Genomic DNA, 15203 nt, shown 5'->3' with positions numbered 1-15203 from the left:
GCTGCAGATCCGCAGCAGCGTTCCATCAGGTTTACAGTACCATGTAAACCTATGGAAAACCAAATCCGCTGTGCCCATGGTGCGGAAAATACAGCGCGGAAACGCTGCGTTGTATTTTCCGCAGCATGTCAATTCTTTGTGCGGATTCCGCAGCGTTTTACACCTGATCCTCAATAGGAATCCGCAGGTGAAATCCGCACAAAAAACACTGGAAATCCGCGGTAAATCCGCAGGTAAAAAGCAGTGCCTTTTACCCGCGGATTTTTCAAAAATAGTGCGGAAAAATCTCACACGAATCCGCAACGTGGGCACATAGCCTTAGGGTTAGGGTTGGGTTGGAATTAGGGTTGTGGTTAGGGTTAGGGGTGTGTTGGGGTTAGGGTTGTGGTTAGGGTTACGGCTACAGTTGGGATAAGGGTTAGGGGTGTGGGGGGGTTAGTGTTGGAGTTAGAATTGAGGGGTTTCCACTGTTTAGGCACATCAGGGGGTCTCCAAACGCAACATGGCGCCACCATTGATTCCAGCCAATCTCGTATTCAAAAAGTCAAATGGTGCTCCCTCACTTCCGAGCCCTGACGTGTGCCCAAACAGTAGTTTACCCCCACTTATGAGGTACCAGCATAGTCAGGACAAACTGCGCAACAATTACTGGGGTCCAATTTCTCCTGTTACCCTTGAGAAAATAAAAAATTGCTTGCTAAAACATCATTTTTGAGGAAAGAAAAATGATTTTTTATTTTCACGGCTCTGCGTTGTAAACGTCTGTGAAGCACTTGGGGGTTCAAAGTGCTCACCACATATCTAGATAAGTTCCTTCAGGGGTCTAGTTTCCAAAATGGGGTCACTTGTGGGGGGTTTCTACTGTTTAGGCACACCAGGGGCTCTGCAAACGCAACGTGACGCCCGCAGACCATTCCATCAAAGTCTGCATTTCAAAAGTCACTACTTCCCTTCGGAGCCCCGACGTGTGCCCAAACAGTGGTTTGCCCCCACACATGGGGTATCAGCGTACTCAGGAGAAACTGGACAGCAACTTTTGGGGTCCAATTTCTCCTGTAACCCTTGGGAAAATAAAAAATTCTGGGCTAAAAATTATTTTTGAGGAAAGAAAACGTATTTATTATTTTATCGGCTCTGCGTTATAAACTTCTGTGAAGCACTTGGGGGTTGAAAGTGCTCACCACATATCTAGATTAGTTCCTTTCGGGGTCTAGTTTCCAAAATGGGGTCGCTTGTGGGGGGTTTCTACTGTTTAGCCACATCAGGGGCTCTGCAAACGCAACGTGACGCCCGTAGAGCATTCCATCAAAGTCTGCATTCAAAACTTCACTACTTCACTTCCGAGCCCCGACATGTGCCCAATCAGTAGTTTACCCCAACATATGGGGTATCACCGTACTCAGGAGAAACTGGACAACAAATATTGGGGTCAAATTTCTCCTGTTACCCTTGGGAAAATAAAAAATTGCGGGCTAAAAAATCATTTTTGAGAAAAGAAAATTTTTTTTTTATTTTCATGGCTCTGCGTTATAAACTTCTGTGAAGCACTTGAGGGTTCAAAGTGCTCACCACACATCTAGATTAGTTCCTTTGGGGGTCTAGTTTCCAAAATGGGGTCATTTGTGGGGGATCTCCAATGTTTAGGCACACAGGGGCTCTCCAAACGCGACATGGTGTCCGCTAATGATTGGAGCTAATTTTCCATTTAAAAAGCCAAATGGCGTGCCTTCCCTTCTGAGCCCTGCCGTGCGCCCAAACAGTGGTTTACCCCCATATATGGGGTATCTGCGTACTCAAGACAAACTGGACAACAACATTTATGGTCCAATTTCTCCTATTACCGTTGGCAAAATAGGACATTCCAGGCTAAAAAATAATTTTTGAGGAAAGAAAAATTATTTTTTATTTTCATGGCTCTGCGTTATAAACTTCTGTGAAGCACCTGGGGGTTTAAAGTGCTCAGTATGCATCTAGATAAGTTCCTTGGGGGGTCTAGTTTCCAAAATGGGGTCACTTGTGGGGGAGCTCCAATGCATAGGCACACAGGGGCTCTCCAAACGCGACATGGTGTCCGCTAACAATTGGAGCTAATTTTCCATTCAAAAAGTCAAAAGGCGCGCCTTCCCTTCCGAGCCCTGCCGTGTGCCCAAACAGTGGTTTACCCCCACATATGAGGTATCGGCGTACTCGGGAGAAATTGCCCAACAAATTTTAGGATCCATTTTATCCTATTGCCCATATGAAAATGAAAAAATTGAGGCGAAAAGACATTTTTTGTGAAATAAAAGTACTTTTTCATTTTTACGGATCAATTTGTGAAGCACCTGAGGGTTTAAAGTGCTCACTAGGCATCTAGATAAGTTCCTTGGGGGGTCCAGTTTCCAAAATGGGGTCGCTTGTGGGGGAGCTCCAATGTTTAGGCACACAGGATCTCTCCAAACGCGACATGGTGTCCTCTAACTATGGAGATAATTTTTCATTCAAAAAGTCAAATGGCGCTCCTTCCCTTCCGAGCCTTACCATGTGCCCAAACAGTGGTTTACCCCCACATGTGAGGTATCCGTGTACTCAGGAGAATTTGCACAACAAATTTTAGGATCCATTTTATCCTGTTGCCCATGTGAAAATGAAAAAATTGAGGCTAAAAGAATTTTTTTGTGAAAAAAAATTACTTTTTCATTTTTACGGATCAATTTGTAAAGCACCTGGGGGTGTAAAGTGCTCACTATGCATCTAGATAAGTTCCTTGGGGTGTCTAGTTTCCAAAATGGGGTCACTTGTGGGGGAGCTCCAATTTTTAGGCACACGGGGGCTCTCCAAATGTGACATGGTGTCCGCTAAAGAGTGCAGCCAATTTTTCATTCAAAAAGTCAAATGGCGCTCCTTCCCTTCCAAGCCCTGCCGTGCGCCCAAACAGTTTTTTACCCCCACATATGAAGTATCAGCGTACTCAGGACAAATTGGACAACAACTTTCGTGGTTCAGTTTCTCCTTTTACCATTGGGAAAATAAAAAAATTGTTGCTGAAAGATCATTTTTGTGACTAAAAAGTTAAATGTATTTTTTCCTTCCATGTTGCTTCTGCTGCTGTGAAGCACCTGAAGGGTTAGTAAACTTCTTGAATGTGGTTTTGTGCACCTTGAGGGGTGCAGTTTTTAGAATGGTGTCACTTTTGGGTATTTTCAGCCATATAGACCCCTCAAACTGACTTCAAATGTGAGGTGGTCCCTAAAAAAAATGGTTTTGTAAATTTCGTTGTAAAAATGAGAAATCGCTGGTCAAATTTTAACCCTTATAACTTCCTAGCAAAAAAAAAATGTTGTTTCCAAAATTGTGCTGATGTAAAGTATACATGTGGGAAATGTTATTTATTAACTATTTTGTGTCACATAACTCTCTGGTTTAACAGAATAAAAATTCAAAATGTGAAAATTGCGAAATTTTCAAAATTTTCACCAAATTTCCGTTTTTTATCACAAATAAACGCAGAATTTATTGACCTAAATTTACCACTAACATGAAGCCCAATATGTCACGAAAAAACAATCTCAGAACCGCTAGGATCCGTTGAAGCGTTCCTGAGTTATTACCTCATAAAGGGAAACTGGTCAGAATTGCAAAAAACGGCAAGGTCTTTAAGGTCAAAATAGGCTGGGTCATGAAGGGGTTAAATGGTAAACAACAGCAATCGGAGGTAGTTCTTGTTACTTCTATTAGAGTTGCTGTGTTGCACAGCAAGCATCTGCCAGGAATATTTTGGACTCAGGTAGAGTCCGCTTCATGTACCAACAGAATCATAAAATGTTAGAGTTGGATGGGACCTCAAGTGTCATCATATCCAACCCCCTGGCTCAATGCAGGATTCACTAAACCATCTCAGACAGATATCTGTCCAGCCTCTGTTTGAAGACTTCCATTGAAGGAGAACTCACTACCTGTTGTGTTGCACTCATTGATTACTCTCACTGTCAAAAAGTTTTTTTCTAATATCTAATCTGTATCTTCTCCCTTTCAGTTTTTTTCATTTCTTCTGGAGGGGTGGCTGCCTAGTAGCAAAAATGCACACAGATAAGGCTTGCATAAGACCCTGTTCACACAGGTAGGTGTGATGCACTGTGTCTGGACAACCTATTGATCACGCCCATAGTATTAGCAGGCGGGCCATCAGCTATTAAGTCTCCTCTTATCGTTCTTTTTTGTAAGCTAAATATTCCCAGATACTTTAACCATTCCTCATAGGACATAGTGACACACTATTACACCATACATTGGAAAGTGGTTAAGAAGTGACATTTGTTATTGAGCTGCATCAGATTTGGCGCTACATCTTTCATCATCCACAGTGAGATTTGCTACAATATTTGAAGGTTTTTTTTGGGAAAATGTTTTTATTCCTATCAGCTTCTATTGAGAGAAAATAATAAACTCACCTTCCCTTGTTTCAGTGATGGATCTTTGATTCACCACCAATCTTAATGTTCAAGATTACATAGCTACAGCGAATTTAACACTGCAACCAATCACTGCGCTCTACAGATGCCAGTTTAGACGACAAGAACCACTGAGCCCAGTGATTGTCTATAGCGGTCACATGTGCTTTAATTGTGATGTCACTGCAGCAGTATGTCATCAAAAAATGGGGTAACATTGAAGTTTCTTTGATGGAACAGAAGGAAATCATGAGTAACAGCTGCATTTATTTATTCAGCCAGCATAAGCCAGTAGGAATTTAACCTTCGTCAGGCTGCATAATTTTACAACGTTAACAGGCTGCAGAGGTACAATTGTACCTTCATATATATTTTATTGAAATTTGGCCAATATATTCTGGACCAAAACTGCAGAGATGTCACGAAATTTCAGCCCTCTACGGCTTTTCGGAAAAAAAAGTTATTGCAATTTTAAAACGGAATAGTTACAATTGTACCTACTCAGCCGGACGAAGGTTAAAAAAAGAGTATTCCCAGAAATACGGCCTTCCCAAAACCCTGTCTGATGACAAATGCACACTTAGCAGGATGCCGCAGGCCTCCACTGATAAAGGCTAGGAGCGGCACAGGTGCAAACTACTTGATAAAAACAGCCACCCCCGCACCAGCCAGACATTGCAGGGGTTGGCTGCCTAGTAGAAAAAAAATGCACATTGATATAACTCGCATAGGACGCCAGTCACACAGGTAAGTGTGGTGCACAGTGTCTGGTATGCAGACTATTAATGACGCCCCTGTATTAACAGGCGGGCTGCCCAGCACTCTAATATGCAGCACACAGTGACAGATGCCCCAGAAAAACCTAACCAACAAAAAGAGACCTGGCCACATCCTGCAAAAAAAGATATGATATAGTGCAAAAAATTAATGCATATGATAAACACATACATTATATGAGGTATTGGTTTAATATTTTGGCCAAAATAAAGTAAGCTCGCAACCCAACGTCAAGGGTCCTCATAATCTTGCGAGTCCTATCACTAATATCAAAAAACAGCTAACATAGAAAAAACTCAGAAAAAATACATACCAAGAGATACGGCCTTCCCAAAACCCTGTCTGATGACAAATGCACACTTAGCAGGATGCAGCAGGCCTCCACTGATAAAGCAGAGAAATGGGTCACAAGGGCCCAAAAAAATGACCTACACGTCCATATAGAACAATATATAAAACATGTATCTTTATTAATTAAAAAAAATATGTATAATACACAAAAATACATCACATTACAAAAAACAGGTGAGGTACAGTGCTGCATGATGTGCGCAGACACCACACAGGCGTGTAAGCATACTAGGGGTGCAGGGAGCCCGGGACAAATACACCCGCATTAATGAATAAATAGTTTGACCAACAAGGGGTTAATGCTCATCCTATATAGCTAGAGTGTATACACATAACCAAAATAAATCAACCATCTTTTATAGATAAGTATACAGGACCTCCTAGTTATATCCAATATGAGATCTTTGCAATATATGCATGATTAAAGGAGCCATAGTCCCGAGTTTCTGATATGAGTAAGAAGAGTCAATTACCTCTTAATAGAGAAACGGGTGAGATGTACACGGGGTCCGTGCGCCCTCCCCGACGCATGTTTCGGTTGTCACACCTTCAGGGGGCATGCTGGAAAGCAGCAAAGCAAGTTGTTTTATACTCTTTCATACCGGAAGTAACCGGGAATAACCCAGAAGTGACTCATCGTCACTATAGCAACCAAAATGAGCTACCCTTCCTACATAAACAGGTAAGTATACGGACCAAGCAGCCTAGTGTCCTGATGTTTATCGGCAGGTGCGCCGCACATCGCTGACCACCAGGCAATCACAGGGCCCTGTGAAGTCTGGCGGCGGACATGCAGACAGCACAGACGCCGAAAAGGGCAAGAAACTAGGCGTGCATGCGCAGTGTGTTGTTCAAAGCATCAATCGCCATCTTGGAAAGGGGAGCACGGCATAAGCAGCCCGAAGCAGTGAATACACATAACCAATATAACAAAATACATACACACAGACAGCACGAATACGCATTAAGACATGTGGACACTTATTCAACATAACATCACAAAATAAATCTATATCCGCTCGACTACGTCAGCTGGCAGAAAGGACGAGAACCAGCATAATTAAGAAGCTCCTCCTTGGGAAATAAAAGAGCCATACGACCATAGTCCAATGTCCAATTGTATATATATTTTTGGTCAGCGCTACTGTTATTGAATCCTTAATTTGAGGATTTTCCACCAAATATATCCTCCAAAGATAATAGGAACTACGGTTATGCTATGAAGTCGTGCAGAACGTATGTGCCAAATGTTGCTTCATGGCGCAGGCCATCATCCAGCTGGACAGCGGGTGGCGTAGTAGAAACCAAACCTGTCCACATATCCACAAACTCCGAACAGCAACAAAAAGAAAAAACAACTATACTCAAGGGGCAGCACAGGTGCAAACTACTTGATAAAAACAGCCACCCCCGCACCAGCCAGACATTGCAGGGGTTGGCTGCATAGTAGAAAAAAATGCACATTGATATAACTCGCTTAGGACGCCAGTCACACAGGTAAGTGTGATGCACAGTGTCTGGTATGCAGCCTATTAATGACGCCCCTGTATTAACAGGCGGGCTGCCAGCACTAAAAAATGCAGCACACAGTGACAGATGCCCCAGAAAAACCTAACCAACAAAAAGAGGCCTGGCCACATCCTGCAAAAAAAGATATGATATAGTGCAAAAAATTAATGCATATGATAAATACATACATTATATGAGGTATTGGTTTAATATTTTGGCCAAAATAAAGTAAGCTCGCAACCCAACGTCAAGGGTCCTCATAATGTAGCGAGTCCTACCACTAATATCAAAAAACGGCTAACATAGAAATAACTCAGAAAAAACTCAGACAAAATACATACCAAGAGATACGGCCTTCCCAAAACCCTGTCCGATGACAAATTCACACTTAGCAGGATGCAGCAGGCCTCCACTGATAAAGGCTAGGAGCGGCACAGGTGCAAACTACTTGATAAAAACAACCACCCCCGCACCAGCCAGACATTACACTATACATCTACCTATACATCTATTTTGTGCACAGATGTTTATTCATGTATTATCCTGAACTATGACATTCAAATTTATGTTTTTATGTTTTTTTATGTATATTTTGTCCACACAAAAAGATTTAACGCTAACTTTTAGTGTTTATGAATGGTGTACTTCCTGTGGTTAATTCTATTTTTCAGTTTATACATTGACAACATATATTTAATATATACAGTACAGACCAAAAGTTTGGACACACCTTCTCATTTAAAGATTTTTCTGTACAATTTTCGTAGTCATGAAAATACAGAAAAATCTTTAAATGAGAAGGTGTGTCCAAACTTTTGGTCTGTACTGTATTTATTATTTTTATGAATTTACGCTTTTGATATTTGCCAATAATTATTTAGCTGTTTCTGCTTTACTTAATTTCTCTCACTATTTTTACTCTCTACTCATTACTCACTGATCACTCATTTAAACGTATTAAACAATTTGGTGTTCCAAGAAAGAGAAGATGCGATCCCCATTCTCCAAATTCATGGCAATGGGGAAGAGGAGTTGGTAAATTTTTGGGATTTCCACCTATCAGATGTTTGTTTTTTTCTGTCAATATGTCTCACATGAGAATACCTCCGATTTTTTATTGTTGCCGCAGTAAGTGAGTGGTGCAATGTGATAATGTAGCCTTCAGTCCATGAAAAGAAGTCTATAGTATACCTGTTTTAAGCTACATCTGGTGTCATTATTGTAGGTTTCTGCTGCTAGGTGCAACCCGTGCAATGTAAAAGACAAGTCAACATTAGTAATATATGCACATTTAGGTGTTTGTTTTTCGTGAACTGTCAGGATTTGTAATTGCTCATAAGGACTGAACAATCCAAACCAGATTATCTCGTATTTTGGACCAATTTGTGTTTGGTTTGGCTCACCTGTGTTTGGGCAGGCGGTGGAAAGCTTTGAGAACCGTCTAGCCACATCTTCATTGTATGTCAATATTAATCTGTCATTATTTTTAGATGCAATTGTATGTTTGTGTCATGGGTCTAAGTAAACTACATTTGAAGAAGTGAGGCTTTCCCCCACTATGATTGTCTGCTTCTAACATTTCAAACAAAACCGACATAAGAAAAAAGGCATCCTTCATTATGGTCCACAGTAGCTTTGTTTCATTTGCAGTTTGCAATATCCTATAATTAATTTACCGATCTAAAAAAAGAAAAATGGAATTTTTTTTTCCACAAGTTGTTTAGATTTTGATAGGGTACGTTTACAGAGGCCGACCTGCAGCACTAAACTGCCGCTGACCGGTAAACATTTACTGATCAGCACTCATTTAGGAGACAGTTTACACAGGCAGACCCTGGTAAACTCTGCACGCTGAACGTTCTGTAGCTGATCACTCAGTGTGCATAGGCTGCCAGTGTTCTCTGCAATGCTAGTCATGTTTACAAAGGATAATGTATCACTGAGGGCATTTTCTCTGCACAAAAGGTAATTTCATCCATTGAATCTCGGCTTCAGAAAAATGGCCGCCGCGATGTCCATCTGCGCACACGCGGCATCCCGCGGCCATTTTCCTGAAGCCCCGGGAAGCAGGAGACTCCATCTGCGCACGCGCGGCCTCAGGAAGATGGCCTCGCCCACTGAGAAACCGCTGAATAGCGGCGAGCGCGCTCTTTTTCTACAGCTGCGCAGTGCATTCGGCACTTGTGCATGCGAGAAGCACTACGCCACCAACGGGAACATAAGCAAGATGTGGGGGAGAAACAGCGCTGTGACCACGCCCATCTGACCTGACCAGCCTGATTGACAGGCGAAAAAGGCCACTTTTGTAAGGTATTTCGGCAGCATAGGTAGGGAATCAGGGGACAAAAAATACCCTATTGTAAAGCACAGCTCAGGCCCTATTTAACGGTATTTTTATCTCCTACTGAAAAAACGGGGTGACAGGTTCCCTTTAAGAATGCTTGTTCACAATAATCTTTGAATGTAAATGCAGCTCTAGTCCTAACAGCAGCACAAAAATGGGGTAATTCTGAACATGTGAACTAGTAGATATAATATTAAACTAGTAAAACACCACCTTCACCACTATATAAGTGCCTCTTTAATCCCATCCACTCTGAGTTATATTATGAATGAAGAAAAAAAATGTGAGGGGTAAGAGCTATTGCTTGTGCATTTACAATGAACCATTATCATGGAATGGGTGTTCATAAGAATGCTCATTTCGTGATGTTCGTGCATGCTTAACAAAATGTCATCGTTCTCCGTAGCACTTAGTCCTGTGTAAACAGCATCTGTGCTTCCAAGAACAAAGGCTGCCTATTCACATTGAACGATTTATTACTTTTAATTCGATGCATGGCTGTTGCGATGTCAGCTGTTGTAAACAGGCTATTAAACAACCGCTGATCAGCAAGCTGTAGGCTGTGATCAGCAAGCAAGTAGCTAATTAGCAGTCAATTAGTTCCTCCTTTATAAACAGACTATTAGGAAAACAGTTTAATATTAGAAATCAAACCTTTCATTTTGTCCTAGCCAGCAGCACAACAATAGTTAGCAATACGAAACTCTATTGGGAGGGTACTTTTGGCAAGCAGAATTCAGTACTGATTCTCTAAGGATGCCGAGAATCCAGTGTATAGTGACTATTGAAGGTGCTATATGAGCTCCAAGAAGCCACACTTCAAATCTAGTCCAAGGGATACTGACTTCTTGAAGGCCAGAATGTTGAGACTGCCCTAGTAGAATGGGCTTTAGCAAAATCATGGTATCTGAGTTCCATTGGATTTGAGAACAATTGAGCCTTCAAGGGATTCCAAGAGTCCTGAACCATCGTGTCTAGGAGGTTAACACCCCAGCCATTTGAGACACTTCCTTGGTCACCAGCACGCAACAAGGTTGAACCATGGATTTTCCATCCTTGCGATGTCGCCTCCACAAGAGAGACTGGTGAATTTGGATGGACAAGAGGCACTTTGCATTCAAGCTCAGGAGACTGCAGTTCCTGGAGGCAAGAAATTGTCTTTAGAGAGAGCACAGGTGGTATAATGCCTAAGGCACCATTCTGTGTCTGTGGACATAAAACTTGAAACTCTCAATGCGGAAAGAGGGGATAAGCACATCATTTGGGAGTCTGTTACAAAACCCAGAAATAAAACATATTCTGGTAAACACTGTCTGAGAGACACAATTTCAGATTTTTCCCAATTCATAATGCAACCAACTCTTGTAAGAAACTTACAGTGGGGAGAAGTTGAAGCAACAGGAGATCTTTCGAACCCTCTTTTATGAGACAGTTGTCCACAGAAGGCACTATGGCTATGCCCGTGAAAATTGCAGCCGTTTCAACTACTACCTTTATGAAGGTGCTGGGAGCAAAAGAAATCCTCAAGTGAAGGATTGTAAACTGGATGTGTCTTAGCACCCTTTTGCACTGTTATCCTTACAAACCTCTGATGAGGATAATAATAATAATCTTTATTTTTATATAGCGCTAACATATTCCGCAGCGCTTTACATTTTGCACACATTATCAACACTGTCCCCGATGGGGCTCACAATCTAAATTCCCTATCAGTATGTCTTTGGAATGTGGGAGGAAACCGGAGAACCCGGAGGAAACCCACGCAAACACGGAGAGAACATACAAACTCTTTGCAGATGTTGTCCTTGGTGGGGTTTGAACCCAGGACTCCAGCGCTGCAAGGCTGCAGTGCTAACCACTACGCCACCGTGCCGATGCACGATAGGCATGTAAACATAGACATCTTTTAAATTGAGAGAAACCTTGAAGTCTCCCTGTTTCAGGATAGATGGTACAGATCTGATGGTCTCCATTCTGAATAAACAGATAAACTGGTTTAGATACTGTGGTTATGGTCAAACTTCAGTTCCCGAAAGATTTGGCAACTAATAATACTGGGAAATACACTCCTAACTCTTTCTCAGAGGGATAACACCCTGGGAGACCTTTTCTTGAAGGAATTCCTCAATGGAAGAGTTATCTGTTTTACAGAGAGTAAATATTTGGTCTCCATGACCTTGTGAAGTGGAAAGTGGATGAGAAATATATTGTATAGCCCATGTTAATTATTCTTAAAACCAACACATCTGGAATCTGATGTTCAAGACGTCTGCAGAAAAAGGCAGAGATGAGTCCGTTGAGGAGAGTTTAAAGAAGAAGGAGATACAGAACTTACCGACTTACCAGAAGACTTCTAGTGTCACAAGTCAGGCTCTTTGTCTTTTTGACGTCTAGCCTAATGTCTAGACTTCTTCTCTGGAACTGCCTGCTTCTAAATTGAGATCTAGAAGATTGATTTCTGAGCAGGGAAATAGCTCTTCTGCAGGGCCTATTATGAGGCACTAAGAGAAGAGACGTTCCCTTCTTATCAGATAAAGATTTCAGAAGCTTATCTAGTACACAGCCGAAAAGTCTATCAAACTCATAGACACGCATGTTATATTTGAAAGTACTCTCTGCCACACAGGGCTTTAAAGGGAACCTGTCACCCCCAAAATCGAAGGTGAGCTAAGCCCACCGGCATCATGGGCTTATCTACAGCATTCTGTAATGTAACGAGAAAAAGAGGTTATATTATACTCATCCAGGGGCGTTCCAGCTGCGGTCCAGTCCGATGGGTTTTGCGGTCCGGTCCAGCGCCTCCCATCTTCTTACGACGATGTCCTCTTCTTGTCTTCATGCTGCAGCTCCGGCGCAGGCGTACTTTGTCTGCCCTGTTGAGGGCAGAGCAAAGTACTGCAGTGCGCAGGCGCAGTGAAAGGTCAGAGAGGCCTGGCGCCTGCGCACTGCAGTACTTTGCTCTGCCCTCAACAGGTAGACAAAGTATGCCTGCGCCGGAGCCGCAGCATGAAGACAAGAAGAGGACGTCATTGTAAGAAGATGGGATCGCCCGCCCAGGTGAGTATAATCTAACCTCTTTTTCCCATCTTTCAGGATACATCGGGGGCTTATCTACAGTATTCCAGAATGCTGTAGATAAGCTCATGATGCTGGTGGGCTTAGCTCATCTTCGATTTTGGGGGTGACAGGTTCCCTTTAACCACAACACTCTGCAACTGACAGTGGACAAGGCTATATACTTGTCAGAATGTTTAATCTGCTGAAACGTAGAATCACCCCGATCATACAAGAAGTCAACATTTAAGAATGCGGCCAAACTGATTTTCTGGTGTTGTTAGGATGACATCCATGGGTAAGCCACTCTCAAAACTAAACTCATCATCTTTCCCACTTTCTACTCAAGTCCTTCAAACCACACATTCAATCATTACCACCTCCTGTTACGTCCAGCTGAAAAACATTTTTTGAATGTGCCCCTTCCTTGCCACAAATCAATAAAAATATTGGTGCATGCCCCTGTTAGAGGTTACAAGGACTGATGCGCGGCCCTATCCCTTTAATTACGTTCCAGTTTAATGTGATCTATTAATACTGCACGCGTCTCGCCTAGTACTGTGTATATTATAGTATATGCGATAAGTGTATATTATTCTAGTATTTTAGCTGCTTCTGCACAAGGTAAATTGTTTTATTATAGGGAAAGCGCAGTGCCCATTTCTGGCCACTAGATGGGGGCATTATAGTGTACATACTATGGGATGGGAGTTCCATATAGAAAATATTAATATAGGAGGGGCCACTGTGGGATAAGATAGAGAACTTCCTGTTTTTTGATTTAGTGGAGCCTGTGAGCTGAACAGCTCAGGAGGGCCTGAGTGCCCAGACAGTCCCGACGGGCTTAATGCCCGGGACCACACAGTGACCCCATAACATTGCCAAGGAAGAAACCCAGCCATCCAGGGCCATTAGGTCAGAACAGCAGCAGAAACAGCAGTAACAACAGTAGTAAGAATTGGAGCTGCAGGAGAAGTCACAGCAGTACCGAAGGACAGGTCACTCACCAGGTGGCAGATCATCGCATGGGCTGATGCCCTCATATCTGGGGGTGAAACATCTGAGGGAATCCCAAGCTCAGAGAGTCAGAAGAGGGAGGATGCTGAGGAACCATACGGTCTGACCCAGGCACGTGCTGTGTGACAAGAAGAGGAGTATAAGGAAAGAGGAAGAAATACTACACCAGCGAAAAAGAAGGGGAGTATCAACACCAAAATTTAGTAGAGAAAATATACTAAATTTTATTAATAGGTAAATACAAAAGAAATAACTTATACATAAAAAAGCATGATAGACTATAAAGAGGTTCCACCATTCGGAGAGAAGGAAAACCAGCCGGTACACTAATGGTAAAGTACACGGATGCACATACGACCTGGGTAGATAGAGAGATTACAATGATCCCAGATTTAGAAGTATCTACGGTGAGGGATCATCCCTCCGGTGCCACAAAGGCCCCATGTAATATTAAGAAATCATATAATCCTGGATACGAAGTATCACCAGAGTATTTTACACTTACCCATCATAAGTCTGCATCAGCGTGGCCTTCCCACTACCCCTGACGCGTGTTTCGCGTTTGTAGCTTTTTCAAAGGGGGAGTGTATAGTACCGAAGGGCAGGTCGCTCACCATGTGGCAGATCATCGCATGGGCTGATGCCCTCATATCTGGGGTGAAACATCTGAGGGAATCCCAAGCTCAGATAGTCAGAAGAGGGAGGACGCTGAGGAACCATACGGTCTGACCAAGGCACGTGCTGTGTGACAAGAAGAGGAGTACAAGGAAAGAGGAAGAAATGTATAGTGTGGAATATGTTGCTAAAGCTGTAACAAATATGGATGTGCTGCGAAAACATGAGAGTAAAGTTTTGCATTTGAAGTTTGAAACGGACTCTGTGTCTTTATGTGCAACAATGGCAGCAGTGGATCTCCAGACCGCCTGATGTGACCCTGACAGTGCAGAAGGTGGAGCGGAAGGTATGCTGCAGAGGGGATACTATATTCATGTGATGGGAGGCCAGGGCGTGTTAAAGTATAGAAACTCAACCACGACTACGGCCTTAGCCCTCCCTCACACCCCCATCATTTCATGCATAGGCTACTGCAGCATCCTCTTATGCGACTTCCCATGTATCACCCTTGTGTGCCTTCAATCCATTCTCAAGTTTGCCAGTTAATCAACCTCTTTTTTTTATACTATTCTAATTCTCCTTTCTGCCAATCACATCACTGGCTTTCCATTATGCAAAAAATTCAGTTTGCTATATTTACACTGACATAAAAGGCTACGCCTAACCTATTGTTAGGAGTCGAGTTTCCTCTGCTGCACAGGGGGAATCTCGATCCGTGTCTGCTGCGGTCTCCCATTTGGTATCGGCCGCAGTGGGCTCTGCTCAGCGGAGACGTCGCTCCCAGCATCTCGCTGGGGCTGATTCGGTGCATAGGGTCACTACTGCCTTTTCTGGCTTTCCTATGGTACCCTGCACTGATCTGCGGCGAGCGAGCCTCTCTGGGACTAAGTCCTTGTTTACTCACACTGAGCATGCCCAGGGCAGGGTCTCCCATTGGAGGTCGAGGGCCACATGTTCGGTCACATGCTCAGGTGCTGCAGTACATTCCATTGGTCCTTCTGGAAGGTCCTGAAAGGGCAAAACATGCTCAGGTACTGCAGCACTTTCCATTGGTCCTTCTGGAAGGTCCTGAAAGGGCAAAAACTTCAGTAGCAGCTTCCTGTGCT

At 43.0% G+C, this 15203-nt stretch overlaps 1 protein-coding gene across 1 annotated transcript in view; it reads left to right on the top strand.

Moving 5' to 3' along the window:
- Nucleotides 1-15203, top strand: part of SLC9A9 (solute carrier family 9 member A9) — a 1444260-nt gene that overhangs the window by 1399558 nt on the left and 29499 nt on the right. The window lies entirely within an intron of this gene.

Source organism: Ranitomeya imitator, chromosome 5 (assembly GCF_032444005.1).
Source record: "Ranitomeya imitator isolate aRanImi1 chromosome 5, aRanImi1.pri, whole genome shotgun sequence".
Taxonomy (NCBI): domain Eukaryota; kingdom Metazoa; phylum Chordata; class Amphibia; order Anura; family Dendrobatidae; genus Ranitomeya; species Ranitomeya imitator.
The sequence above is the reverse complement of the archived record's forward strand: the minus strand, read 5'-3'. Positions and strand labels throughout refer to the sequence as shown.